Genomic DNA, 19,850 nt, shown 5'->3' with positions numbered 1-19,850 from the left:
CATTGGCTGCTCCACATACACATCCTCATCCAATTCACCATGAAGAAATGCACTTTTAACATCAAGTTGGTACACACCCCAACCTTGTACTTGTCCACCTCACCATTCTCCTTCCGTTTGATCTTGAAAACCCATTTGACACTGATTTTCTTTGCCCCAACTATTGGTTGTGTAAGCTGCCAGGTCTCATTCTTCTCAATAGACTCCATCTCGTAGTCATAGCTTTTCTCCATTTTTCTTCTGTTGTTGCTTCTTCAAAGGAACAAGGATCTTCATAGGAAGCAAACATCGCAAGATTGTTTGACTCATCTTCTTCTTCTGAAAGTCCTTCTCCTGATATGTAATCTTGCAAGTACGAAGAGTTTGAAGCTGAGCACGCTGCTCCTGAGCATTCCCCTGATACTTAACCTTCATTTAGTCCCACAATTGTTTGGCCGTTTGCTTTTGCAAAATTGTCTTCAGAATGGTCTTGTCAATGGAATTGAAGAGATAATTCTTGGCCTTCAAATCCTTTAACCTTGTTTCTTCTAAGGTCTTCTTCTGAACTGGTGTCAGTGCTTCTTCATCATCTGGTTCTGTGTAACCTTTTTGGACGACACTCCAGTACTCCTTTGATCTAAGGAGATTTTCCATCATCGAACTCCAATGATCATAATTCCCGTTAAACTTGGTAATGCATGCTTGTGTGAAGTCCCGTTAAACTTGGGAATGCATTCTTGTGCGAAGCTGTTAGTTTCAGTCATTGTCACACACTCACCTACACTCGCAGTGTTTGAGCATTACAGACCTCTTTGTGACTCTGATACCAAATTTGAAAAGTTCTTAATTATACACATAGAGGTCTAAAAGAAAATCTTTTATTTATTAAGCAACATTAGACTTTTATGGCCTTTACATGATAAGATTACTAGTAACAACCACTTACAACTCAGTAGTGTTTATTACAGACTAATTCAAAACTAACTCTATCTACTTGACTTCTAATTACTAGGAGTTTATTAGCAAAACACTAACAATTTTGAAATAGTCAGACCCAATATAGTGAACATAATTAGAAAATGGATGATAAAAAGGAAAAAAAAAATATTTATATATATTAATATGAAAACCTGAAACAATAGATAAAAAAAAAGTAAAAATGAAAGTTTGAGTAATTTTAATAAAGAAATTAGAGTTAAATAACATAACTGAAAAGGTATAAAATTTAAGTGATTAATTTGGAGTGAAAATTAAAATTATACGTAAAAAATGATAGGAATGGACAGTTTTGATATAGGGTTTATATATACTTCTTTCTAACCGATAATTATTTTTATTAAAAGTGACCAGTATTATTTGGATTAATCCGCCAGTTCACATGATTTACGTAGATAAACTGAACCTGACCTTGATTTGGAAAAAGGTTTATCAAGCAACCACAATTATTTCACAATATTATTATATTATATATAAAATTTAATAATAAACATATAAAAAATAATAATTAGCATGTACAATAATTACAAATGACGTGGAATGCATTACATAAAAGCTAATACTATATGGAGAGGATATAAAAGTTTTGATATTTCTATCAAATAAAAGAGTTAAGTTTTATATATATATTTTTTTAAATAAAAGTTAAAAGTAATTCTAACTTAATATATAAGATTAATTAGCTTTTATTTCAATTTGGGAACACCTAAAAAGACATGGTTAGTGAATTATTGATGTTCCCTTCCTTTCCCTTGCTTTTATATTCTCTGATATGCATCGATCTTCTAAGCTAATAGCTATTTTTTATCATTGGATACCTGCCTCTGGTTGAGCTTTCTGCACTGGCTGATCCTTTTGCCATTGCCGTTCGTTGCCGTTGCTGTTGCTGTTGCTGTGTGTAAAGAGATGGAAGAGTTCCTGCTTGCTAGCTAGCTACTCATCCCATGCCTGCTGATCATTCTCATCAAAATCACCGCTCCAAAGGACTCTACATGTTGCAGATCTTGGTTTATTCTTCAGATCTAGGTTCATTATTATTATTATTTTTCATTTTATTTGTTATAAGTTAATTTTTAATTATTTTTTATTTACTTTCCCTCCTTTTATTTCTTCTTTTTTTTATTATTTTAAATTTTAACTCGTTTTTTTATGTGTTTTTGGCTTAATTATTTGTATTCCAGCTCTTGGTTATTCCAGTAACAAAGTGAGAAAATTGAGATTCTCATTGTCATTTCAGTACATTTGCTGGTAAAATTACTTTCTCGCTCCAAATAATTTATCATTTTTGTTTACTTCCATTGATATTAGTCTCACTCAATTGATATATATTTTTTTCTAGGTAATTCATGCAGATCTAGGTTCATTATTATTATTATTTTTAATTTTATTAGTTATAAGTTAATTTTTTTAAAAGCTATTTTTTAATTATTTTTTATTTACTTGCCCTCCTTTTATTTCTTTTTTTTTTTTTTTAATTTTAACTCGTTTTTCATGTTTTTTTGGCTTAATTATTTGTGTTCCAGCTCTTGGTTATTCCAGTAACAAAGTGAGAAAATTGAGATTCTCATTGTCATTTCAGTACATTTGCTGGTAAAATTACTTTCTCGCTCCAAATAATTTATCATTTTCGTTTACTTCCATTGATATAGTCTCACTCAATTGATATTTTTTTTGTATTATAGGATGAATTTGGATGTCTTTGCATGATTTTTTTTTCTAGGTAATTCATGCAGATATATATTTGCTTTTCTTTTTTTTTTTTTTCAAATTTTTCTGTTTGATAATTTAAATTTTAATTAACAATTCTTAATTAAAATTTTTATTTTATATAAATAATATACCATAACAAAGATGAGATAATATATATTTTTAATGTGAAATTAATAATACTTTATCATATTTATTATAATCCTTATAAAATTTAGAATTTACTAAAAATCTTATTTGAAAAATATATATAATCAAATTAAATTAAAATAATCCCCTTATCCTAAAAGAAATAACCAAAATATTTTATAGTTTTTTATTGATTCTTGTCCTGCACTACTTGTTTTTAGAGGTATTTAAAAAATCATGTAAATAAAAAATAATTATCCATTTATAATTTATATCTACATTTAAATGTAGGAAAGAGGGGAATATTAAGTTTATCAAAAATACCCCTACCTTTATATTATGATTATAAATTTACTTTTATTTAAAATTTTTAATTTAATTAAAAATTATATTAATATTTTATTCAAATTAAAATTGTTGAACACTTATAAAATATCATTTTTTTAAAGTGGGATTAGAAATTGAGAGAGCAGAACTTAATACTACTAGATTATATATCTGAGTGCATCTCAGACTATCGTTATATATATATATATATATATATCTTTTACAAAAACAGTTAATAACACTTTCAGAAATTATGAATTTAAAAGACTATTACAATAAATTGAAAAAAATAATTTTCAACAAAAAAAATTTAGAAAAGTAATTCTCGAATAAGAAAAAAAAAAAAAACTTATCTATCCCTCAAGGTCTAAATGAAATTAGATATAAATTTTCATAATTTTATATTGATTAATTATCATCTTATAAATTTATTTTTCTTATTAATTAAATTAATTATTTTTATTTACCATTGATAATTGTCATATGTTGTATGATCCTTATAATAATAATAATAATAATGTAAAATAAGAGAGAATAATTATTTAACATGTTTTATTATGATAATTATCGATTGGTTTTAGCATTATTTCAATTTTTATTAGTAAATTTATTAATGTTATTGAAATAGAGGTTAATTAATTTATTATTCTATAATTAATTTAATATTAAGGAGATAAAGACATTTTCGTTAGCCATCCAACAAAATTATATAATTAATTTATTATTTTATAATTATTTTATTGGATAAAAATATTTTCATAAGATAATATATTAGAATTTTTAAAATTTTTTTAAGTATTTAGATAATCCTAAAATTATGATAATCATTTTACTATTAGATTTAAAATTATTAATATGTTGATAATTATTTTGTATATCTTATAATTTTTACCTTTTAAATTTGAACTTATTATCTAATAGTGTGATAACTATTTTAATATATTTAAATTTATTACTTTAATAATCATATCTCAAAAAATTATTTTTTAATTTATTAAAATTTAAATATTATAAAAATTATTAATTTTTAATAATTATCCTTCTCTATATGACAACCTATATATATAATAATGGATAATGATTTTATTATTTAATTTATTTTTAGATTTATTAAAAATATCAAAGTTTTTAATGCTCAAAAATATATCAAGGTTAAAATTTTAAGACAAGAATTATTAAAATATATTTAAATAGTAATACTAAATAAAATTAAGTAAAATTATAATAGTTAATTTATATATTAATTATATGTATAAAAGAAAAATAAATAATAATTTTTGAATACCAATAAAAAAATTAAATAAAAATTATCAAACGAGGAGAACAACTTTTAAAATTTAAATTATTTTAAATAATAAAGTCTTTATCTATTTTCAAATTTAAATTCAATAGTAAATAAATAAATAATCTAGTGGTATAATATTTTAATATTTCTTTCTTTTCATTTTTATATATAGTGTAGATATAGATAATTAAAATTAGTAGTAACACAAAGTATTAATAATAAATGTATAAATTAATTAAATAACCATTATACAATATGTAATACACAGTAAAAAAAACTAGTTTTAACTAAAATTATTGGGAGTTTATATTAATATTTAATCCTATTAAATTATTTTTTATTATAATATAAAATAAAATTAAAAAATTTAACTGCAAAATAAAAGAAAATTCATATTTAAAAAATTATAAAAAATAGTATTTTTAGTGATTCATATTTGAAATCATCAGTCATAATAAATTTAGTGACGTTGCTGCTGTTACTACACAAAATTTCTTCATTGCTATTATTTATGGCTAATATTTTTAGGGTGAATTATATTATTTTTTTTGAAATGGGGTTTGCGATTGGAAGAGTAAAACTTGAAATCTCTCATATTTACTCAGATATATTTACCACCATACTAAGCCTCTGAATGCGGATGAGTTATATTTTAAAAGTTTTAATGATAAAATTTTCTGTTGTTAAATAAATATATTTCGTCGCTATAATATGTTATTAAAACATTAACCTAAATTATATCTTAAAATTTTTTACAATAAAATTTTTGTAGCTAATAATCTTTAGTGACTAACATATTATTTGATAAATTAAATGTATATTTTAAAATAGTTTTAACACATTAATTTTTAATTTATAAAAATTAAAATAAACTGAGTATTAACTTTTAGAAGAAAATATTAAAATAAATGAGTATTAATATTTTTGATAAAAACAAAATTTTATTAATAATAATTTTTTATTATTTTAAAAATAATATATATAAAATACTTGATAAGCAAAAATTAGTCCTATCTATCAAATTGTAAATAACTAAAATTAAAAATAAATATTTAATGTAAAATAAAAAAAAAATTATTAATTTTAAGTTTTATTATATTAAGATAAAGTTAATAATTAATACACTATTTATTTTACTTACAATTTATTTTATAATTGCACTATAATAATTTGATAATAATTTATGTATATAATTGAGAAATTTAATTATAAAAATTAGTTTACAATATATTATATACATTTATCTATTATATGTATTTACAATTAAGTTAGAACATATTATTATATGATAAATTAAATAAATTTTAGAGCTTAACATAAAAAATATCTGAAATAATAAATTTAAATTATATGATCATTAATTATGGATGACGATTGATCGAATATTTTCAGATATCCGATTTAATATAAACATATTAAGATAGGTTTACATAACATACAATCAAATTAATAATATAAATTAATTAAGAGTTTAAATTTAAACTTAACTAGATTTGGAATCTTAAAAATAATCATAATCATATCTTCTTTAAAACTAGATAAAATCATAAAAAATTAAAATCATTTTTAAAATATTAAAAGTCAAATTGATTTTGGTTTTATCCGCAAATTAGAGTCGAATAATGGTTCTGAATTAGAACTGACCCTTGGCTAAGCTTACCATACATATTGAAGCAATTATAATTTTTTTTTTTTTGGTGAGGAGAGGAAAGGAACAAAGGAAGTTATCCTAGTTCTATGTCGGTGATCCAGCAGCTTCTGAAGAGACTATATCCATAACCTGTCCAAAGACTGATCGATGATATCTAACCTCACTTTAATATTCGTAGCCCAATTCGCCATATAATCTACACAGCCTGTTACTCTCTCGTAGAGCATGAGTGAACTGAGTCTTAAGCTCGCTGAGAACAGAGCATGAATGGTTCTAAGTATTGAAGCATTAGCGTCGTTCACCTAGGTTTTACCATTCAACATATCAATAGCATTTAGACTATCGCTTTCCACAATGAGATTGTTGTAATCCAGAGCCTTCGCGACCTTTAGGCCATGAAAGATTGTTTCTAGATCAACATTGAGGATTGATCTCCTGTCCAGAGAAGCAATAAAACCTTTGACCCAACCACTTGTCGAGTCTCTGAAAATCCCTCCCCTAAAAGCAAGGTGCTCATTTCTAGTAACCGTTGCATCCGTGTTCAACTTGACTGTGTTCGCCAATGATTTCTGCCAATTGACCCTTTGTGCAGTTTTATATGGAGAAATGCCATGGCTAGAGATCTTACTTAGAGGTAAGCACGTCTCTTTGGCTTCAGTGAGAGCACAATATATAAGATTATCCAAATTCATGACCTCCCTCATAAAGATAGAGTTGCGATATGTTTCCACAATTTTAGACGACCAAGCCGAAGAGTAAAGGCAAGAAGATGTTATCTCGTGTATTGAAAGTGAGCTTTAAGTTCCATCTCATCCGGCTCTTGATTGAACCCTGACTGAAGAAGTCTCTCACCCTGCACTTCGGCAGAATCCTTCTCCAAACCTGGGCAACCGATAGGTAGTCCCTTAGAGCATGCAGAGACGTCTCATTGTCTAGACTGCACATCTCACAAAGCATTGAGGAGTATAGATGTTTCCTCCTTCACTCGACATTCATCAGAACTCTGTCATGGTTGGCTAGAGACAAGAATGTTTTCACTTGTTGCGGCCTGCTCCATGGCCAGATGAGATTCCAATTTTCATCCTTGTCATGATCATTAAGGTTAGAAAGCAAAGAGTGAGTAGAAGCAAGGGTTACCCTTCTTGTACTATCAAACCTCCAATAAAGATAGTCTTGAGAGTCATATTATCAATCAGTGATGGGAGGTCAGTAAGCATAAGCAGAGAGGATGTTGGCAAGAAATCTCCTAAAGCCTTCCAATCCACTTTTTGTTCTCTAGTTAGAAACTAATCTCTTGAGCATTCCAATCTGTAGAGGATGTAAGGTTTGCTTTGCCAGAGTTTGTCCATCTTGGAGCTAAGAGCCCAACTAAAAATTCATAGACTTGCCATTGTCCAGCGTCCACACAATACCTTCTTTGAATTCATCCTATACCGAGCATGTGCCTCTATAAAGGTTAGAGCAATTGTATTTGTGAAGCATAGATGTTGGGTATTCACATTTGAACTTGTATTTAGAGTGAAGGATCCTAACCCATATGGTGCTTTTATTTATGAGCACAACTCAAGCAAGTTTCTTCATGTATGCTTGATTAGTCACTTTTTCACATCTAAGACTAAGGCCACCACAATCTTTGGGCTCAATGACTTGCTTCCAAGGAACCAAGGAGACTTTCTTAGAACCATCCGAGCTCCCTCATATGAATTGTCTACATAACTTATCCACTTCGTCACAAATAAGGCTTGGCAGAATAGAAGTTTGCATGGCATAAAATGGAATAGCTGAGATAATCGATTAAGCAAGAATAATGCAACTCACAAGCGAGAGCTTTCTATTATCCCATTTGGCAAATTTGTTCTTGATATTATTAATGATGTCTTGATAAGTCTATCTAGAGACACGAGAATGCAGCAGTCTCCCGATTTGTTGTTAAAGACTCTCTTATCCTGTAGGGAAATATTTTTGAAAAAGTAGACGTGATTTTTGTCCAAATTCACCCTCTGAGCAGAACTAGTGCAGAAATTCTTTAAAACATTAATAATAGTTTCTACTTGTGCACTTGAGACCTCTGCAAAAAGAATAAGGTCATCAGCAAAAAGTAAGTGGGAAATGGGAGGGCTATCTTTACCAAGAATAATGGGCCTCTAGTCTCCCTTATTCACCACATCAGAAATGTCATGAGCCAGTCTTTCTATACAATTGATGAATAAGTAAAGGGATAGAAGTTCTCCTTATCTTAAACATATGGTTGGACAAAATTCTTCGGTCAAAGCTCCATTCCATATAACCTACATAGAAATTGAAATAACATAGTTTATGATTGTACATATGAAATTTGAAGGGAGACCTGCTTCAGAAAGCGTCTCCTAAAGGAAGGCCCAACTAATTCTATCATAGACTTTTTTCAAATCTACTTTCATAGCAAGGAACCCTTTAGCTCCTATTTTTTAAGTAATGGAGTGAATGACCTCCTGCGCAATAATGACATTATCTGTAATTCTTCTTTCAAGAACAAAACTGGTTTGGTTGGGGCCAATAACATTAGTAATAATTTTATACATGACAAAGTATAAAGCAATAGGTTTGAAATGTTTGATAGAAATAGGAATGGGGACTTTATGGATATGGAAGATAAGAGTATTATTTATATTATCATTAAGGGCACCCCTTGTAGAACTTTGTTTACCTCGGCACAAATGTCATCACCAATGAGGGACCAATGGTTTTGGAAGAATTTTGGATGAAAGTCATTAACGCCAGGAGCTTTCTAGGGCATCATTTCAAATAGGCCTTTCTTGGCCTCATTGGTGGCTGCCAAAGAGATAAGACCTATCACATAAATTTGAGAGAGAGTAGGAAAATTACATGTAATTCCATAAAGGGGGTGCAGAATGTCCAGCCTAGAAAAGCAAACGAAAAAAGTTACAAGCATGGTTGCTTGTCACACCCATTCTCAAATCTGTAGAGACGGATATGACCCGGAAAACTGACAGAACTTTTCCTGATATTTATACATATAAATACATATAACTTGCTATAATTTCCAAATATTAAACATATAAGAGAAAACTGATGGTGGATCTAGTCAATTCATAATATATATACATTAAACAAAAAAACATTCTTTACTTGGATGTACAATCTATACATGATTTTTCAAAATTACAAAAAAAAAATGACAAAAGACCTAGGATTGGTCCGACCTCCTCTAGACTCTGAGTGGACGATGTGGAAGGAAGGACAAACTAGGAGATGAGGACTGCTAAGCGGATCACCAAAAAGGAACTGTAATATTAAAAGTATAAGAGTGAGTACAAAATATTCAGTGAGCGGATAAATAAATAACAAAGGAGAAAAGATAAGTTTAGGTACTTAATAGTACCAAATATTTAGCTAAAATAAGTCAGCTGAATAAATACAATTTAATTCAATCAATATAAAATAAACTGTGAAAAATAGAATCAGCATACACTCATAATATGCTCCTTGTAGATAATGCTGGCATCTCAGGTGTAATAAAATAATGACAGCCTGAGAGCAATGCTGGCATCTTAGGCTCTATGATGACAAATTTGGCCCAAGAGCTAATGAAATACTAGTCATACACATGTGTAGAGCTACCCCAAAGGGTGACCACCTGACATATGCCCCAAAGGCTGTCTGTATATCAAGCGCTGTCCCAAAGACAGTATATATATATATATATATTGTGCTGAAAATAAATCACCTGTCATCAAGGTGTTATCTGTTTGGTGCATATATAGAGTGTAAACGGCTATTTATTCAGCTGTGCTTAAAATTCAATTTTTATTCATTCAGAAAATGTAAATTAACTTTATCCTTTCCCATTTTTAATAAACAAAATAACATATACACATATAGATATCTTTAAGAAAAATATCAATGTTATATATTTATCCACTCACCAGTACTGGGGACGAAAAGACCTAAGTCGCAGGAGTACCCCTATTGTCTATCTTGGAAGCTGGATCATCTTCTAGAATTAAAAAGAAAAAAATAATATATCAAATAATAGACAACACATTTTAGGATGATAATATAAAATGTAAAATACGAAATTTTTAAATATATTTTTATACGTATTTTTAAGAAAATTTCGGCAGTATTTCGGCATAGTTAGACCTCCAAAAAAAGTACACAAACTCAACAAAAATACTCAATAACCTATAAATATTATTTAGATCAACCTATAAAAATCATTAATCCCAAAAATAAATATTGAATCTCATTAATTGGGTCTAACCTAAACATATACCCTTTTAATTCTCAAAACACAAAAATCACTATTAAAAGGTAGAGAAAAATAAATTATATCGTAAAAATTTGAATAAAAGGAATAATATTCACCTACCCAATTTTGGAGCCTCAAGAAGAAATTATTAAATTTCTGAGTAGAATATAGGTTTAAATCGGAATCTAGTTGAGGATTTTGGAAGTTTATGGGTTGATTGGGTTGAGAGGGTGGAGATCCCGAAACCAAAGCTTTTAATTCTTTTTTTTTTTAATTAATTTTAATTTAATTAATTAATTATTATTTTTTATTTTATTTAATAATAATTATATATATATATATATAGCTATGGGCCCTTTTTTTTAAAAATGGGCCAGATATGATACTGCTAAAGTCATTTTGATCATCAATCCAACCTTGGTCATTCTGTAATAACTCAATGCAATTCCTTTTTCTTCTCAATAAAGTTTTGGTGTTAAAGAACGTCTTATTTTTATCCCTTCATTGAATTCAGTTCGCTCTAGATTTTTTTATACCAGATGATCTCCTCTCGAAGCATGATGATATCTAAATCTCGCCAAAGATCAAGCTCAAGTTTTTGAAGGGCACCTGAGAATCTCACTTCTTGTGTATGTTGGATTTCATCAATGCTAGCCAAGAGCAGCTTTTTTTTTTTTGAAACACATTCCTAAACATACTCATGTTCTATGATTTCAACTTAGTCATGAGATTGCCGAGATTATTCATAATTAACTCATTAGGGATCCAATTATTTTCCAACAGGGAGTCAAAATCATTATGAGTCATCCAGGTAACCTAAAATCCAAATGGTGGTTTAGTACCTAAAGTAGGAAAAAAAAGCTTTGAAACTTGATGAGAAGAGGTCTACGATCACTTTAAGTGCAGGGGAGGTAAAAAACACAGGCTTCTGGGTACCTTAGCTGGCATTGCTCATTACAAATAGCCCTGTCCAGCCATTGCAATAGAGTTCCTCTTTTCCAAGTAAATGTGGGAACCCTATGATAGGCGGTTGTCGAAGCCGTCAAAAATAAACCTATTAATCAATCAACAAATAAATTTGTAGATAGTGGCAATAGGGTCGAACCACAGGGAATTGACACTAAAGATCTTCCTAATAATGACCAAGATAAGTAAATAACAAATAATTAAAAGAGGGGGGTTTGATTTGATAATAGTGAATTAAATGGCAAAAGAAAGCGATAATTTAAATAGATGAGAATTTCAATGGGAAAAGGATTCTAGTTGAAGTGTGAGTCTATTTCAGTTTGTTCAGAATTGATCATCGATTATTAAAGACTCCTATTTGATTTCAATAAATCAGTTTTGGTTGTGGAAGACGCTTCTCACAATCCAAATTCCTCCTTAGTTCTAGTTTGATTAGGAAACGTTCGCTAATCAAACACTGATCAACAAGTTGCCAAGGAACGTCCTTGGGGCATTTAGCATCGAACAACCATTGATCGCATTAAGACTTAGAGAAACCCAATTCTATCCTTGCCAACCGTGTGGTCAAGTTTAGATTATGCAACTTGATTAAATGTGTATTTGAACAACCCAAGCAATTACGGACCTAAATCATTCAAACAATATCACTTAAGCAATTTAAAAGCAATGGGCCCTTATTGATTCTAAAAGCTAAGTAATAATTATGGATAGATCAAATTGCATAAATATTGAAACAAACAAGAGTTCAACAATGGAGTATTAAACCTCCCAATTCATCACAAATCTGAATATTCTCAACTTCAACTAGAAAATAATGAATTTAGCCACTGATGGTGACTAAAATACACAAAATAAAGAAGAAAAGAAAGAAAGAAAGTTTCTGCTGTGTTGCTGGAGAATTTTCGAGGATGGCAGATGTTGAAAAAGATCAGAAGATGCTTGCTGGTTTGGAGGCTCTTCCTTTTATAGCTGAAGAATTCTATCTATCTAGGGTTTTGAAATCCCTCTTTGATTTGGTGTTTGACTCCTCTTTTGATGTTGATTTTTATTGCAATTGGAATTCCTTGGATGAGAAACTCTTTCGTGGCTCTTGGAATTGTGTTGGCAGTGATTGGATTGGATTTGGACTTCTGAAAACTTGAAATTCGGTTTCCAGCTGTTTTCCCGCCTCTGCTGTCAACTTCTGCTGTCAAAGTGATTTGCCCGGTGATTTGACCAGTTTCTTCAAGTGATTGGGCAAATCACTGACCCAATCACTTTTCTGTGAGTCAGTCCAGTATGTCTCTGCGAGTGATTTGCCCAGTGATCTTCGAGTGTCTGGGGCAAATCACCTGCCCATATCACTGCTGTCTGTTGCCTCCGGGTTTCTGCTTTAGCTTGATTTGGGCAGTGATTGGAGCAGATTGTCTGGTGATCTTGGGCAAATCACTGGGCAAATCATCCTTTTGTAAATTTTCTGCACTTTTTCTCCCATTTTCCAATTTCTTCCTTTTCTGTAAAAACAAGATAAAAACCATAAAATAAACTGAAAAATGTGTAAATAAGCAATAATATTTATGATAAAAATGTGGCTAAATTATATTTGATCAAATACCCCCACACCTAGCTTTTTGCTTGTCCTCAAGCAACAAATAACTTAGCCAATCAAGCCCCTTTTTCTTTAGAGCCTAAGTACCACTTAATCAGCCCCCCCTAGACTCCTAAGCTGAAGTATCACAGTATAGGGTACATGCACCAAGGTCATCCTCTTCTTTCCTTGTTTCCTTTCATCTACCATGGTCAAGAGAAAGGTTTTTGACTCAATCATGCTTATTCTTTTATGTTAGGTTTAATGCAACCCCTAGGAGTGACTTGCCACCTTTTCTTCTCTCTTTCTCCTTCTATTTTATTTTATTTTTATTTTCAGCAGCACTTATTCTTATCCTTGCCTGAAAAAGTCACTAACCTTTTTACGCGATTGTGTACATGGCTGATACACCCCCGGTTACTCAGTTAGTCACTTGTTCAAGTGGCTACTAGCTCTGTTCATAGCTTATTTGGCCATTGGAACAGGTTTATGATATGTGCTTTGTGCTGATTTTTCTTTTTCCTTTATTTTCATGACAGTTTGGGCAAATCAGCTCATAGGGAGTTACACCAACTTTTTATTTGCATGTATTTTATATTTTTATTTCCCTTGACCACAGCAATTTTGAGGATTCAATTCAAGAAAAGAACTCCCTAAGTGAAGGTAACATACTGTGAATGATTCAAATTAGTCTTAAAGGGGTGACAAATCAATGGGGTCATGAGATAAGGGCACTCTTTCAACTTTGTTATCTATGTTGAGTAGAGCAAATAGCTACAAAATTCTGTGTGTGTGCTAGGAGTGTGAAAAAAAATTCTGGTGTGTGAAAAAAGGGGTAAGAACAATGCAAAAAGAAACAAAAAGAAACAAAAAGAAACAAATAAAGAAACAAATCAAAAGATGGTGTGATCAGTGAATAAATACTCTCCAGTACCCCCACACCTATCCCAAATATTGTCCTCAATGTTTGAATATAAATATAGAAAATTGAAGGAGAAAAGGGAAAGGGACTTCCTGGCCTGTGAGTGATTTGACCAGTGACTTGGGCAAGCACTGGGCAAATCACTGGGCAGATCGCTATCTGTCACGGTGCTGGGGCAGAAAATGGTCCACCAGCAGGTCCAACAAGTGCTCCATCCTGTGCATGCGATCCTCAATTCGACTGAGACGAGCCTCTACTGTCTGGTTGGGGGCTTCGTCTTCAGGTGGCTGAGGAGCATCCTGCTGGGGAGCTGCTGGAGGTGGCTCATTTGCTGGTTCTTGCCCTTTTTCCTGTGCTGTCTCATCTGCAGGGGCTGCTATGGAGGCTGGCTGCTGGGTGGTGGTGCTTGTGGTGGCTTTGTTCCTTCTGAAGACACGCTCATGGCGTGGTGTTACTGGACCTGCAGGTGCAATGGAAAAAATATCCCCCACCTTGCAAAGCAACCCCATATCATCTAATGTGCGAAGGTCCAAGGGGGTTGTTTTGGGGGTGGGGGAGAGGTCAGTATGTGCTGGGTGCAATAATTTGAGATTCACTGCAATGGCAGTGATCAAAGGACCAAAAATCAGTGGCCTGTTATACTGAATGATGCTGGATAGTTGGGTGGCAACCCAGTATCCAAGATGTATTTTCCTGTGTGTGTGCATGCACCAAAGAATATATAACTCAGTTCTGGTCAGGATGTTGGAAGCATCCTTCCTCCCAGAAAATGTGTAAGCCAGGAATCTGTGGAGGTATTTCAGGCTGGGGTTTCTGAGGTAAAGGTCCTTGGACCTGGTGGGTGAGTATGAGCCTGGTGGGTTATCACTTAATTCCAAATACACAGAGCTTGGATCAAACTCAGCAGGGAAGTCCCAGGTGGACTGAGGGCATTCACAACCCATGGCAATGCCGAATTCCTGCAGGGATAAGCGAAATCGCTTCCCCAATAACCTAAATCCAATAGTGCCTGGTGTGTGTAGGTTATGCATGGCAGGTTTATCAAAATAAAATGTGGTGAAGAACTCATGTGTGAGTTCAAGGAAAGAGGGCATGCGCAGGAGGAAAAAGGTGTCCCAGCCAATAGCAGAAATGAGAGAACGTACCTGGGAATGGAGTCTCAGTGCCCCAAGGGTGGCATGATGGATATACTTACCTGGGTGATATGGTAGGGGTGAAATTTTAAGCAGCCTGGTGCGCTCAGAAATTTTGTTGAATGTCAGGGCTTTGACGATGTGATCTGGGTATGTTGGCCTGGGCAAATCGCTGGGCAAATTGCTGGGCATATCATTGAGTGTGTCGTTGGGCACATCGCTGAGCGTATCACTTGGTAAGTCCGTGGGCGCATCAGTGGGCGTATCAGTGGGCACATTGCTAGGCACAACGCTTGGCACATTGCTGGGCGCATCAGTGGTGAAATCAGTGGGCGTACCACTTTCTTTGTGTCCTGCGGTATGTATGGCCACGGTGGTTTCTGGTTCTGGCTCTGCTCTCGGCGGTGGAGGTGGCGACTGTGTTCTTGGCCGTTTCTGGCCATGGTCGGAGGAAGTGGTGGTTTCTGGTGGCATTTCGCCGGCAGGGTTTGCCGTCGAGGCCATTGTGGATGGTGGTGGCGGCGTTCTTTGTCGTTTCTTTTGCCGGCGATATGTCTGGACAGCCGGTAAGTCGGTGCGTCCTGTTGCTGGTTCAGTAGCCGGTGGCGTTTCGGTGCTGGTGGCGGCAGGTGGAGTGGTGTCCCATGCTTCATCGTCACTGTCGGTGGGGATGGGTTTCGGCAGCCCTAGTTTCTTCCACATGAACGGTCCGCCGGTGGCCTTCATCTTAATTCTTACCATGGTGGTCTTAAGTTTGCCGGTGGGTGAGTGGTGGTCGGAGAAGAGAATCTTGAAGAAGAAGAGACAAAAACAGTAGATAGCGTAAAAATTAAAAGAATAAAAGAAAAGAACTACTTAAAGTGATTTGGGTATGTGATCTACCCTGATCATTTAATGCTGGCCATCTGGATTCTTGACAGGGTGATTTGCCCAGGTGGGCAAATCACTTTGGCCAGATCACTCCTCCTTTGCAGTTGCTGGGCTGGTACTGTTCACGCCCTTTGCTGATGATGTGCTTGATTTTGCGATGGGACTGGTGATCTGGTCACTTTATCTGGGCAATTGGGCAAATCATTGCCCTGATCACTTATGATTATGGTACATTCAGTCGATTTGCCAGGCGATTTGGGCAAGCAGTGGGCAAATCACTTGGCAAATCACTGTCTCTGGGCTGCCTCCCAGTAGTGCCCTGTTTTCTGTCTTGGGCTGGACTTCAGTTTTTGCTCAGCAATCTTGGGAAGGTGGATCCAAGGGGACCTCCTCCACAACATGAACAGTAAAACCTTCATAGAATCTCTTCAAACGATGCCCATTAACTTTGAAAACTTTGCTCGTTTGTGGGCTTCGAATGTCAACAGCTCCATGTGGATAGATATGTTCAACCAAGAATGGTCCAATCCACCTTGACCGAAGTTTTCCAGGGAATAATTTGAACCTTGAATCAAAAAGCAAAACCTTATCACCAACCTGGAAGTGTTTTCTGGAGATGTTTTTGTCATGGAAGGCTTTTGTCCTTGCTTTATAATCCCATGAAGCTTCATATGCATCACGCCTAATCTCCTCAAGTTCTTGAATCTGCAATTTCCTGTGAATTCCAGCCTCTTTTTCATCAAGATTGCATCTCTTCACAGCCCAATAGGCTTTGTGTTCAAGTTCCACAGGAAGATGGCATGCTTTCCCATAAATCAGCCTATATGGAGACATCCCAATTGGGGTTTTATATGCTGTTCTATATGCCCATAAGGCATCATTTAGGCGCACACTCCAGTCCTTGCGATTTGGGCAGACTGTTTTCTCTAAGATTGACTTGATCTCTCTATTTGATACCTCAGCCAGCCCATTTGTTTGAGGATGATAGGCGGTAGAGGTTCTATGGATGACATGGTGCTTCTTTAGGAGAGTTTCCACCACCTTGTTGCAAAAATGGGTGCCTCGGTCACTGATTATGGCCTTGGGCAGTCCAAATCTTGAGAAAATGTGGGACTTTACAAAATCACACACTGTTTTTGCATCATCAGCCCTTGTTGCCTTGGCCTCAATCCACTTGGACACATAATCCACAGCAAGAAGTATGTAGGTGTTGCCAAAGGAAGGTGGGAATGGTCCCATGAAGTCAATGCCCCATATGTCAAAGATTTCACACACCATGATGGGTGTTTGTGGCATTTCACTTCTATTGCCAAGGTTTCCTGTTTGTTGGCATCTTGCACATGACCTACAAAATAAATAAGCATCTCTAAATATGTTAGGCCAAAATAACCCACTTTCAAGGACTTTCAAGGCTGTCTTGCGTGGCCCAAAGTGACCTCCACAGCTGTAAGAGTGGCAGAAAGTTAGGACAGAAGTGATCTCATGGTTTGAGATGCATCTCCTTATGACTTGGTCTGCACAATGCTTCCATAGGTAAGGTTCATCCCACACATAATACCTTGCCTCTTTCTTGATCTTGTCTCTTATGTGTTTGGGCAAATCAGTGGGCAAATCACCTATGGCAAGGAAATTAACAATATCAGCATACCATGGTTCCTCTTCTTGGACAGCTAAGAGGTGTTCATCAGGGAAGGTTTCATTGATGGGGCATGTCTCCATCTCGGTCAGAATTCTGCTGAGGTGATCAGCCACAAGGTTCTCCTTGCCTTTCTTGTCACGGATCTCCAAGTCGAACTCTTGTAACAGCAATATCCATCTCACCAGCCTAGGTTTGGACTCCTTTTTCTTGATTAAATACCTTAGTGCAGCATGATCTGAGTATATAATCACTTTTGTCCCAAGTAGATAGGGTCTAAACTTCTCCAATGCAAACACAACAGCCAGCAACTCTTTTTCCGTGGTGGAATAATTGCATTGTGCAGCATCTAGGGTGCGTGAGGCGTAGTGAATGACATGAGGAGAGTTACCTATACGCTGTCCCAATACTGCACCTACAGCAAAGTTGCTGGCATCACACATGATCTCAAATGGTAGGGTCCAATAAGGTGGCTGGATGACTGGGGCAGAAATTAGGAGTGATTTGATCAAGTCAAAGGCTGATTTGCAGCTATCATCAAAGTTGAAGGGTACATCCTGCTGTAACAATCTGCAAAGAGGCTGAGTTATTTTAGAAAAATCCTTGATAAACCTCCTGTAAAAACCAGCATGTCCAAGGAATGATCGAATCTCCCTAATGTTGGTTGGGTAGGGCAGATTTTTTATGGTGTCAATTTTGGCTTTGTCCACCTCAATCCCTTTTGCTGAAACAATATGGCCTAAGATTAAGCCATGGCTGACCATGAAGTGGCACTTCTCATAGTTGAGAACCAAGTTTGTCTCCAAACACCTTTGAAGTATCTTATCCAAGTTGATAAGGCATTCATGGAATGAGTTGCCATATACCGTAAAATCATCCATGAAGACTTCAATGATCTCCTCCACATAGTCAGAAAAAATGCTCATCATGCACCTTTGGAAAGTGGCTGGTGCATTCCAAAGACCGAAGGGCATCCTCCTAAATGCGAAGGTGCCAAATGGGCATGTGAAAGTGGTCTTCTCCTGGTCTTCAGGTGCAACGGGGATTTGATAAAATCCCGAATATCCATCTAGGAGGCAGTAATGGCTTTTTCCAGCAAGTCTCTCAAGCATTTGGTCCATGAAGGGCAAGGGAAAGTGGTCCTTCCTTGTGGCTGTGTTGAGTTTCCTGTAGTCCATGCAAACTCTCCACCCATTTTGCACACGAGTGGGTACTAGCTCTCCTTCAGAATTAGGGACAATGGTAATCCCGGTCTTCTTTGGTACCACATGGATGGGACTCACCCACTTACTGTCAGAAATGGGGTAGATTACCCCAATGTCTAGGAGCTTCACAATCTCCTTCTTTACAACCTCCATCATAGGTGGATTCAGCCTTCTTTGTGCCTCACGAACAGGTTTGCACTCATCCTCCATAAGTATCCGATGCATGCATGTTGAGGGTGAGATACCCTTTATGTCCTCCAATGTCCACCCAATTGCCTTTTTGTGTTTCCTCAACACATCCAGGAGCTTTTCCTCTTCTTCTTGGCTGAGCTGGTTGGAAATAATTACTGGAAGTGTATTTCCAGCTCCCAAGTAGGCATATTTGAGGTGGCTAGGCAAGGGTTTCAGATCTGGTGCATTCTCTGTCTGCTGGTTTTCTGTCTGCTTACTGTCTGATTTGGTCTGTGATTTGAGCAGATTTTCTGGTGTTCTAGGCAAATCACTGGGCAAATCACCCACATCCAGCAAGTTACAGCAGTCTGCTGTTTTTTCTGCTTCAGTGATGTTGCTGTCCACTTCTTCTCTCCTGCAAAGACCGTCATAAAGTAAGTTTTCTTGATCAAAATCAAAAACTTCTTGACTTAAATCATCAATAACATCAAGGCCATAAACAGGAGAAACATCATTGGGGAATTTCATGGCATCATAAACATTAAATTTTATAATTTCCCCTTCAAACTCCATGGTCAATGTGCCATCATGCACATCAATTTTTGTTCTTGCTGTGCTCAAGAATGGTCTCCCAAGTAAGATATCAGAGGTGGTGTTGCTCTTGTCTTCCTCCATGTCAATAACATAAAAATCTGCTGGAAAGACTAATTGGTCCACTTGCACCAACACATCTTCTAGCACTCCTTTGGGGTAGACAATGGATCGGTCAGCTAATTGGATCACAATGCTGGTGCCCTTGAGTGTACCTGCATTCAACAAGTTAAAAATAGACAGAGGCATGACATTTATTGAAGCTCCAAGGTCACACATGGCCTTCTTTATTCCCACATTGCCTATTTTGCATGAAACCGCAAACATTCCTCTATCCTTGCATTTGACTGGAAGTTTCCTTTGGATGACAGTTGAAACACACTCCCCCACACTTACCTTTTCACGTTCAGCAAGTTTCCTTCGGTTGGTGCATAGCTCTTTGAGAAATTTGGCATACCTTGGA

General features: G+C 34.8%; 1 protein-coding gene across 15 annotated transcripts in view; it reads left to right on the top strand.

Moving 5' to 3' along the window:
* The first annotated feature begins 1,660 nt into the window (after window positions 1-1,660).
* LOC110609536 (disease resistance protein RPS2) overlaps window positions 1,661-19,850 on the top strand; it is a 44,101-nt gene continuing 25,911 nt past the window's right edge. For 5 of the 15 annotated variants that reach the window (XM_043954446.1, XM_043954454.1, XM_043954455.1 and 2 more), the window contains exons 1-3: window positions 1,664-2,001; window positions 2,157-2,223; window positions 2,499-2,565. The gene's annotated coding sequence lies outside the window, so the exon portion shown is untranslated. Of the gene's footprint in view, window positions 2,002-2,156; window positions 2,224-2,498; window positions 2,566-2,657; window positions 2,798-19,850 lie in introns of those variants that run through there. The other 10 variants (XM_043954449.1, XM_043954450.1, XM_043954451.1 and 7 more) reach the window with 7 other exon arrangements.

The sequence above is a fragment of the Manihot esculenta genome, chromosome 2 (genome assembly GCF_001659605.2).
Source record: "Manihot esculenta cultivar AM560-2 chromosome 2, M.esculenta_v8, whole genome shotgun sequence".
Classification (NCBI taxonomy): Eukaryota; Viridiplantae; Streptophyta; class Magnoliopsida; order Malpighiales; family Euphorbiaceae; genus Manihot; species Manihot esculenta.
This window is presented reverse-complemented; position numbering and strand designations above follow the sequence as displayed.